We start from the raw sequence: 11634 nt of genomic DNA, 5'->3' as shown, positions 1-11634 counted from the left end.
CAAAAACTCCTTGTTGAAAGGGAAAATCAATACTCCTTATTAAAAGGGAAAACAATACTCCTTATTGAAAGGGAAAATCAATACTCCTTATTAAAAGGGAAAATCAAAAAACATTATTCACAAGCAATTCATCAAACAGGTTGAGGGCATCCTTACTTAAGATTAATAGAGTTTCAATGGTAGCAGCACGAAAGAAACCCTAATTGGGAATGCATGGCGTATGTCTTCTCAACGATCAATCATCCCGTCAAATTCAATAATGTGTTGAAATTTCTAAGGATAGCTAGAAGCCTTGTAATGAATCCACCAAACAGTAGCAGTGCTTCTGATACCTCAAAATTGCGACAACACAAAAACCTCTACCAGCTTTTGCAATAATTCAATTGTCTTCAATTAATCATGATTAATCAATTTGTGATAAAACAAAAACAAGAGATGTGGCACCCAAAGAAAAGTCAATCGGTAATCCAAATCAATAATCACTCTCTGCCAAAACGTCCGCTCAGTAGTTTGTGTTACTGAGAGAGAGTTGCTAATCGCTCAATTTGATCTTGACTGGTTCATTATCGTAGCTGATTGCTTTTTACGATTTCAAGATCACGCTTCTGAATTTTGAAACAAATCACGCTTCTAATTTCATATAATACATTAATTATGATATTTCACGGATGCTTATTAATATTTGACAGATACTACCCACACCCCAAATAATCCAAGTTACACCCCAAAGTTACTAATATACCCTTTATTCATGTTCACTGCACATTAATTATGTATACGTAAATTCAGTTTACGTAGTGTATGTAAACTCAGTTTACATGAGTTAAGTAAACTGAGTTTACATACACTACATACACTAAGTTTACATACACTGTGTAAACTGAATTTACATAAGTAAGTTAAGACTGATTTTTAGTTCATGTAAACTGAGTTTACGTAGTTTATGTAAACTGAGTTTACATACACCACGTAAACTGAGTTTACGTAGTTTATGTAAACTGAGTTTACATACACCAAGTAAACTGAGTTTAGGTGTATGTTATTCCTTTTTAGAATATGTACGTAAACTAAATTCACGTGAGACCTATATGTAAACTTAAATTACGTTACCTTTCTACGTAAACTTAAATCAATCAAATCGATGTAGATAGACAAACGTGAAATTAACAACAACTATAAACATCCATAAATCATAGAGCAAACGATAAATAGAAACTCGAAGAAGTTTATGAAATTCACTTACTTGTATTAATCGAGTACATATGAATGGAAGAGATGTTGATTCAATTGACGATTTTAGTAGGTATTGATTGCATATCCATGGTGGTTTGTGGGTGAAAAAGGGGTGAGGGTTCAGAATGATAGTAAAATAAGGGTTTTTAGAAATTTAGAAGAAGAGGGTAATTTTGGTATTATTGTAAAAAATTTAATAAATTTGGGTGTAACTATGATTATATGGGGTGAAACTAGAAAGAGTCTTAATATTTTTCACACTAAAACATATTAGTAAATAAAAACTTGATTATCTTTATTTATTAGCTTTCTAAAATCGTCAATACTAAAATTTAATATATATTTGTTCATATTAAAATTTAATTATTTTATAATTTTTCATTACTACCGATCAATATATGCATTATTATGCTTTGAATACTTTACATATTTTCACCATGGACAAAAAAAAATCACTATTGCAAGCGCAACCGATACGCGACACGCGGCGGAGCCGCGGCCATACAGCGCTGCGAAGCCGCGCTAACTGTGTTGTAGCACGGGTATCTGGTCGACAATAAAAATATGAAGTATTTTTTATCGAATGATTTTTTTTTTCATATTATTTCAGGTTTAAAACGATTATTTTAATGATGTTTACTTTTGGGTCAGTCATGGGGAACGTAGATCAAATACCACCCTTTTTCGGTGTTATGATACATAGACACCATTAGGTGGCAATACACTCCTTAACACCCACACAAAAATCTGACACGTGGCCACGTGATAAGTGCCAGGAAGTAGTACTTTTAATGTTTATTTATGGCACGTTTGTTACTTGTTTCACAAGTTATCCAGGGAAAAGCCGAGAGAAAAGTGAAATTTTGACCTTTTACTCTTTAGTCATCTTACTCTACCCATTTGTGCAGGAATTGAGTGTCCAAACATCAAGCAAGTGCAAAAACAACAAATTTGGGCAAAGGCCAGCTCGCCATGGCGAGCCAAAGGCGAGCTAAATGGCGAGGACTTCCAGAGAGCACCAGGCCACTTCGCCACTGATATGGCCATGGCGAGAAATTTCGCCAGGCGAAGTTCTGGCGAGGCAAAAGGCGAAGAAAGGCGGTTTGATCTGATTTTTGGTGACGTGGCAGAATCCCATTGGTGAAGAAAACTGAGCTCGCCATGGCGAGCAATATTCGGCCAGGCGAAATTGACTTTTGCAGATTTGTATAAAAGCTCATTTTCTCTCATTTCTAGATATTAAGTTAGTTCTTATCTTAGTTTTTCTCATAGTTTTCATAGGTAGATATTTCTTAGGGAGAAATAAGGTAGATCATATAGAGTGAGAGTGATTTTGGAAGTTGGATCTTTATTTCTTTGTTGAGACATCACAAGGGTAATGAATCCTTCCTTTTCAATCCATCCTTGCAAGGCTTCCATGATGATGTGTAGCTAAATACCCTTTGTTGGGATGTGAGGTACTTGATCCTTGCAAACATGTAATCTTTTGATCTTGCAATATATGGTTCTATCAATTTATATTCAATATTGTTGTTGTTCTTGTTCTTAATGCTTTCAATGAGATTCAAGATGCTTTGGACACAAACTCTTGAATCTAGAGCTAGAGTAGCAATCTATCTTAGGTTATATCATTCTTGACAAGTTTGTTAATCTTTGATAATCACCATAATCAAGAGTTTAATGCTTTCGGATGCTTAATCAGGCTGGACACGGTCGATTAAGTTATCCGATCGACTTTGTTATCGTTTAAGGGATTTGGACACGAATGTTTAAACGATAACTTAGAAATAATTATATCACTTTGGACACGAAGGGTAGTTTAGAATTGATTGTGATAATGTTGTTTATAAAGCTAGAATTCGTATGGATCATTAGGTTACGTGTGACGCTTGGTTAAGGAACGCTACTCCTAACAAGTTTCAATCCTTATTTATCTCAACTTTTACTTTTTGCAATTAGTTTAGTTAGTTACAATTCAATTCAAACAAACAAGTACTCTTAATACTTGGAATGATAGTCGATGTTAAACTGTCATTGATAACGCACTATTCCCTGTGGAGACGATACAAAAATACTTATCTTGTGTTTGATGCAAAAATATTTCATCAAAATGGGGGTGGTTCTTCAGATATGCATATTGATGATCCAGCTGATGATGATCAGGGTGGGGCAGATTTACATGATCCGGATGCGGTGGTGAGTGCAACAAATTCTAGTGAAGACACTCAGAGTTACGAAGAGGAGGAGTTTTAGGGAGCAGAACTTGAAAGCACATCTGAATTGAGAACATTTGAAGATGCTTTCAGTCAATTCCTTATTTCTAGAACTCATCTTTTATTGCTTTTTGTTAATTACTCTTTGAACTATTTGCTTCTGTTGATGTTTACTTTGTTATGTATGACTTTAGTAGTGATGTTTTGAATTATGTATTGTTCCGTACTATGGGATGTTGTTTTGTGATGTGTGTCAAGACAATGTGTTTTAATTACGGGTTATTAGTATTGTTTTAGTAACGTATTGTGTTATTTTATTTTTGTGGATGTACTTCATTTTGAGCTATAGTGGTAAGTATTTCCGCCTCTCAAATTTGTGGAAGTTTATTTTGGTTATTACTATTGCTTGTTTGAAAGAAATTGAAAAAATGCTCAAAACTTCAAATTGCAATGTGCTTGAAAGATAGCCAAAGTGAGCATATCTCAGATGATTGATAATGATTCATTGTTGTGATTAAAGCGCATAGCCAAGGTACAAGTTTCCGGTTTTTCTAGATTTTTACTCGAATATGGAACGAGTACTTTGCGTAAATTTCATTTCATTTAGTTCTTTACAATAATTTATTTGTTTGTGAACCACGTAGTACTAGCCTAAAGTGAGGAAACCTCAAATGTTTGTACATATGCAAGGAGACCGGATTCATTGTTTAACTCAATTGTGTTATTTTAAATCCGATATTTGTTTTAAAATTGTGTGAAATATACAAGATATTTAATATAAATTTTGTACATTACTATTGGTATATATTAGTATAATTTACTAATAACACTGGCTCGCGATATAAGACCCTTTTATGTTTTTTTTATAAGACATTTTTCAAATTTTAAAGTGCATTAATTTTTTCTTTATCAATATACCTTTATTTAAGTTACATAAATTTCTAGAATATATAATAAATACTTATGAAAATATTAACTACTTCTCTTATAATGATAAATGTGTAAAAGAATAACAATTATCAACAAAATTAATAGAACAACTAACTTTCTTAATTCTCATGTTTTTTCTTTTTCATAAAAGAGTTCTATATTTAAGGAGGGAAGTAGTACAACAAAGCTCCCTATTTTAGAGCTTAAAAGAATCTTATACATGTTTATTTTATAATTTATTCCACCCAAAGAAAATGCAAAATAACTAACACAATTAATTCTATATCATTTCATTTTAATAAAATTCATTTATTTTCATATAATTTATTAAGTGGTGTCGAGAAATGTAAAAAAAGATGGTGCTTCTATTGCTACTATTCTCTATAGGCATTCAAGTTTTTTTTTTTTTGTTTTTTTAACAAACTTCATAATGAGGGTGTTTGTTTAACTTGATGCTAAATATGCAAATCATCTATCATTTTAGATGCTCTAACTTGACTTTATATTAAATTTTATTATTCGAATTCTAATATATTATATAGGATTAATAATATTAATAATGTTTTTTCCTTAAAAAATATTAATATATTTTTAAAATAATTCGCACCCCCTGACCTAATGAGATTGTTTTAGGTATTTGCTTGAGTTGTCCGACACGGCTTGTATGAGTGTTATATAGGTGTTGGACACCGATCGTAGGAGTGTCGAAGTAAAGAAAAAACAATTATTTAGGACACCGGTTCGACACGTGTCGTACAGGTGTCATATGAGTGTCGGACACCGCGACACGCCTAGTCCTAGAGGTGTCCGTGCTTCATAGCTTGAGAGACTTTGTCTTTGACTTCTTAAATTGATGCGACATGGAGTGTGTTGCGATTTAAGAAGAGTTTTCTGTCGTCGGTGACGGTGGAGAGTGGTGGTTGTGATGGTTTTGCAGAGCGTGTGATGGTTTTCCGTTGTCGGTGACGACATCTTTGCTCATAGATCTATTGCTCATGGGATTTGGGTATATGTCAATTTCTAAATTTCTGGATGAATTTATTAGTTTGGGTTGTGTGATTTTTAATGGTTGAAGATGAAGATAGAGGTTTGATGATGAAAAATAGTTGAGCAAATAGTTGAAATTAAAATTAAAACAAACAAAATCTAATATAAAAATAAATAAAAACATTTTTTGATTTATTAATTTATTTAAATCAGATTAAATGTCGTATGTACAATTTATATACAGTCAACAAGTGTCATATAAGCAAAATGGTGCTAAATAAGCAAGAAAGTGGGTCCAGGGACTATTTTAAAAAACAAAAAAATTTGCAGGAATGGATTTAAAAAAAAATTTACCAGGGACCAAAACCCAAACTCGCTATATTTGCAGGGGCCAAAATCATATTTTAGCCTATTTTTAATGTGTCTTCTCATGTTTAGTTCTCATATCTTTAATGTGTCTTTCCATGCTATAAAAGGAGCTCTGTATTTCTTTGAAAAATGACAAGTAACTTGATCCCTTTTTTTTTAAACTTCCAAACACTACATGACTACAATGATTCACTCACTCTTTTTTTGGCAAATGTTAACTTGTGCCCTCAAGGGCACATGTTAAGGAACTAATAATAGAAATAAACTTATGAAAAGTTGTGTATTCAACTTCTTAAAAGTTAAACTATCATGTTTTCCAATATAAAATTGCTTTTTTTGGGTTCCTTAACATGTGTCTTTAGGGCACAAATTAACATGACCCTTTTTTTTTTAATAGGTACTCACATTTTTAATTCTCCTTGCATGCGTTCTCATTTAAGTCAAATACCCGAATATTACAGTATCTCGGGACTGAAGCAACTCTTCATTGACTATGCTAATTTCCTAGGTCAAATAATTAAGGGTTAATTATGTTTTAGGTCCCTATAAATAGGCGTGTTTCCAACATTAGTCCCTACTTAAATTTTATTAAATTTTTTTGTCCCCAACGTTTTTTCCGTTAGCAAAATAGGTCCTCGCTGTTAATTGTTGCTGATTGAGCAAACGGTGAAGCACACGTGGATGCCACATCTGACTTTTTTTGTTGGGTTAAATATGTTTTTAGTCCCTATTAGGGCTGGTAATGAACCGAGCTAACTCGAACAAAGTTCGGAGTTTGACTCGACAATGAACTCGTTGAACTTGGTTCATTAACCAAATGAGCTGAACTTGAGCTGAAAATTAAGTTCGTTAATTAAATGAGCTGAACTTGAGCTATATATAGTTCGACTCGTTTGGTTCATGAATTAACTCGATAATATATAAGAGAAAAAATAAAAGCTAATTATTATAATAGTGTAACACAGAATGTTGATGCAATGGCAGTCTTTATAGTTCAAACTTTTAAATTATAATAGTCCCACATCGGGGAGTTAGTAAACAATAGAGAGGAGGTGTGTCTATATAACGGAAGCGCATCACCTCACTGGAGTAAGCTTCTGATGGTGAGCACTACAACAAATATAAAGTGCAACTACCATTCTCCCCTAGTAATATTTATTTTTGAGGGACATTGGTATTATTATTTTGTTTTCTGGTACATATTATTCTTCCATATGGATATGAGTTATCATGTACTATCAGATAGTCTGATAGAGACACAACGTTTTGGTACTTTAGTTTTATTTTAGTTCAATCTTTGCCTTTTAAAAAAAAATTAAATTGAAAGGCCAAAGGAGTAGTTTTATTGAAAAATAAAAGATTTTTAAATTGTGTGATTTGAGCTAAAAATTTGAGCCTAATGAACCGAGTCGAGCTGAACCGAGTTGTTCGTGAATTTTAAACGAGCCGAACTCGAGCTCAAAAAAAAGTTCGTGTCGAACTCGAGTCGAGTTTCGAGCCGAGTTAATTCTTATCGAGTCGAGCCGAGCTCAGACAAGTTCGATTCGACTCGACTCATTTCCAGCCCTAGTCCCTATAAAATCGAGGCATTTTAAGTTTAGTTCTTACTTAATTTTAATAGTTGTTTTAGTCCTTACAAAAATACTATGCATTCAGTATTAGTCGCTGCTCAATTCAAATTTGTTTAATTTATGCTTAAACTCTTAAGATTTTTAACAATTTTTTGTAGACGTGTTAAGAACATTACTAAAAGTTCCTCCGCAAATAATTATAGCAAAATTTGATTTATATGACCAGATTTTATTACTTTTATCTTTAACTTTTATCGTTTTCAAAAATTCATATTTAATTCGTTTCATGTTAAAAAATTCTAAATTTTAGTAATTAAACCTTTCATAGTGTTCTAAACTTGTCTCAAAAAAATCGTTCAAAAATTAAAGACTTTAAAGATAATTAAACAAACTTTGTTTTAGCAGGGACTAAAATTAGAAGTAATTTTTTTTGTAGGGACTAAAAAACCTACTAAAACTAGTTATGATAGTATTTTCATCATGAAAAGATATTTTTGACTAGTAATTATTCCAAAAAAACTATCAATTCGGCAACAAAACCACTCATGCCCGACAATGCAAGAGAAGTCATCAATAAGATAGTGAAAATCGTGAATATTTTTGGCATTGGGATAGCCATTCCGCCCATTTCGTCAAGATAAAGAAGACGTAGTCTATCGTAACTAGTTCCTGCCAAGAAAAAAAGGGCAGTGCCACTAAATCCATGAGATATTATTTGTAAAACGGCCCCGTTGAGCCCAATATCACTTATAGAACCAATTCCTAGAATTATGAAACCCATATGAGATACTGAAGAATAAGCTATTCTTTTTTTTTAAATACGTTGACCAAAAGATGTTGAAGCAACATAAATTATTTGAATAGAACCTAATATCATTAACCATGGACAAAATATTAAATGAGCATGGGAAAATAATTCCATGTTAATTCAAACCAACACATATGCTCCCATTTCATGCAAAACTAGTGGCAGTATACAAGATGCCTACAAATCAACCAAAGAGTAATGCTTAATTCAATTCTACAAAACCAGATTGTATTGTGAGGGATTCCTCCTACTTATAAATACCTTTTCAAGTTATAGTTTAGTCCTTACTTAATTTTAATAGGTTTTTTAGTCCCTACAAAAAAAAAATCTAATTTTAGTCCCTGCTAAAACAAAGTTTGTTTAATTATCCTTAAACTCTTAAATTTTTGAACAATTTTTTTGAGACAAGTTTAGAACACTATGAAAGGTTCAATTACTAAAATTTAGAATTTTTTAACATGAAACGAATTAAATATGAATTTCTGAAAACGATAAAATTTAAAGTTAAAAGTAATAAAATCTGGACATATAAATCAAATTTTGCGATAACTTTTTGCGGAGGAACTTTTAGTAATGTTCTTAACACGACTACAAAAAATTGTTAAAAAACTTAAGAGTTTAAACATAAATTAAACGAATTTGAATTGAGCAGGGACTAATACTGAATGCATAGTATTTTTGTAAGGACTAAAACAACTATTAAAATTAAGTAAGGACTAAACTTAAAATACCTTAATTTTATAGGGACTAAAAACATATTTAACCCAACAAAAAAAGTCAGATGTGGCATCCACGTGTGCTTCACAGTTTGCTCAATCAGCAACAATTAACAGCGATGACCTATTTTGATAACGGAAAAAAACGTTGGGGACCAAAAATTTAATAAAATTTAAGTAGGGACCAATGTTGGAAACGCGCCTATTTATAGGGACCTAAAACATAATTAACCCAATAATTAATCCATTTAAGTCAAATATGTGCTCGGGCTCCATTTCCACAATAGATTGAGAAATCGTCGATTAAACGATACAATCAAAATCACAATATCATTTAAACATGGATGATGTTGTCGGGAGATACGTGATAATATCAATTAAAGACTAGAATATGTATATGTGGTCATTAGAGTACATGTGAAGCTTGGTCGACGAACTCTAATCCTAACAAGTTTTACGCCTTATCAAATCTCTGTTTTTATTACCGCAATTTAGTCCGATAATTTTTACAATAAACAATCAATCAAACTTTAACTTAAGATGATAATCGATGTTGAACGATTTATGATATTGCACTAGTCCTAGTGAAAACGATATTAAAAAATATACGGTATATTACTACCTCATATCCCAAATTGTAATTCTGCTGTTTTTCTTGAGATATGTGCTGTTATTATGGCTATTGAAATTGCTGTTGGAAACAATTGGTTGAACCTTAGGCTTGAAACTGATTTCCATTTAGTGTTGTTGGCTTGTAAAGATGCTTCAATGGTTTCTTGGATCATAAGGAACAAATGGAACAACTGTATGGAGGCCACTAAGAACATGAATTTTTTTGTCAGCCATATTTATAAGGAGGGAAACACTTGTGTAGATGGTTTAGCTAGTCTTCCCTTAGCTCTATCTTCACATGTTTGGTTCCCCTTTGTTCCTAATTGTATTATGGTTGAGTTCGTTAGGAATAGACTAGGTCTTCCAAATTATAGATTTGTTTCTTTTTGAAAAGATCTTGACCTAGTCTCCCTTTTCTATTTTGTATCTATCATTCTTTTAATGAATTTGGAGTAATGCACTTTGCATTACTTTAGTTTAATATAAAATTTAATATGTTTAAGCATTCGACAATATTAACAATATAATTGTTTTTTTATATAATTACCACAATTTTATATGACCCGTACAAAAACACAGTCTTTTACTAGTTTTTTTTTTTAAAATGATGTCACATTGACAACTTTTTGGTTGTCTAACAATGTATATCTATACCTTTTTTTGACAAAAATAAAACAATATTTATTCATTCAAGGGTATATTAAATACAACACGTCTAACATCCCTAAAAACGTAAAAGATAAATTTATGAACAAACTCACATCATTAAAATTAATAGCATAAAACGACAAAATGCATGCAAATAATATGATAAAATCTAAGTCACCAGAATATTGCTTCCGGATCTGCAACGTTAACGTCCAAATCATTGATAGAACATGTAATTGACTAAAGTCGATCTTTCAACAAAAACTAAACGAACATCGCAACAAAACGCGAAATCAAACAACGCCATACAAGACGACAGATAACACAACGTCACACTCAAACGATAAAATCATAAACAAACACAAAAGAAATATATGTTAAAATCACTTATTTAGATTGAAAGAAAGGGAAAAAAGATATAGAGGATGATTCTAGATTAATAAAATATCTAAAATCACCCTCTTCAATGAGTAAACTAGAAAGAAAAAAAGCTTAGAGAGAATGTGGAGTTTCTCTCATTAAAAAACTAGGGTCACATGTATGTATAGATATTATCTTATTTTTTAATTAATAATTATTTTTCTCTCTTGCGGTTACATCAATAGTTTCAAATGATATTTTTATAAGGGAAATGCTAACAAGTGCTCCAAGGAAAATCACAAATTCACTCTTTATGTTTGTAGGCATTTTGTCGTTGTATGCAGTTAACTTGAGTGTTGTGAGTCTATTCACAGATTCACTCTTTATCTTTTTAGCAATGTTGAACATGTTATTGTATATGATATACTCTCAATTTGAATGAATGAATATCGTTTTATTTTCGTAAAAAAAATAGTTGAAGTAGTTGATGTGTCTTCATTTAATTTTTAACCATATAAATTGACTCTTCAATTACCACTTGTTTATATTTCCATGTGAAGGGAGTAAGTGTCTTATTGACATTGATTGGTTTTTTGTGGAGATTTTTTTTATGGGTCTTGTTAACTAGTGCCCTCGGGGACACTAGTTAAGGCAACAAAAAGAGAAATATTTACATTGAAAACATAATTTTTTACACTTTTTAAACTTTGACTACACAAGTTTCAAGATACCTATACTATACTGGATTTTGTTTTCTTAACTAGTGCCCTGGAGCATTAGTTAACATTTTCCTACAAAGACCTTAAAAACATTGTTTAACAAGTCTAAGAAAAAACAAAATACTCACGTTTAAAACAAGATAAAGACTCGAAAATATATTAACATAAGAAGTGGCATCACTCATAATAAAATTTGACTTATAATGAGTTGGACTCAGTATAAAACCTTAATAGAAAACAAGTTTCATACGTAAGTAATTTGTAAAAAAAATGTTTCAAAAGATATTACATGTTCATGAGACTAGCTCAATATTTTTTGTCTTAATGAGTTGGACTCAGTATAAAAACTTAATAGAAAACAAGTTTCGTACGTAAGTACAATTTGTAAGAAAAATGTTTCAAAAGATATGACATGTTCATGAGGAACTAGCTCAATATTTTTTGTCTTATAATCTCAAATGAAAAGTT

The sequence above is a fragment of the Medicago sativa genome, chromosome 5 (assembly GCF_051527215.1).
Source record: "Medicago sativa cultivar Bolivia chromosome 5, Bolivia_mono, whole genome shotgun sequence".
Taxonomy (NCBI): Eukaryota; Viridiplantae; Streptophyta; class Magnoliopsida; order Fabales; family Fabaceae; genus Medicago; species Medicago sativa.
The sequence above is the reverse complement of the archived record's forward strand: the minus strand, read 5'-3'. Positions refer to the sequence as shown.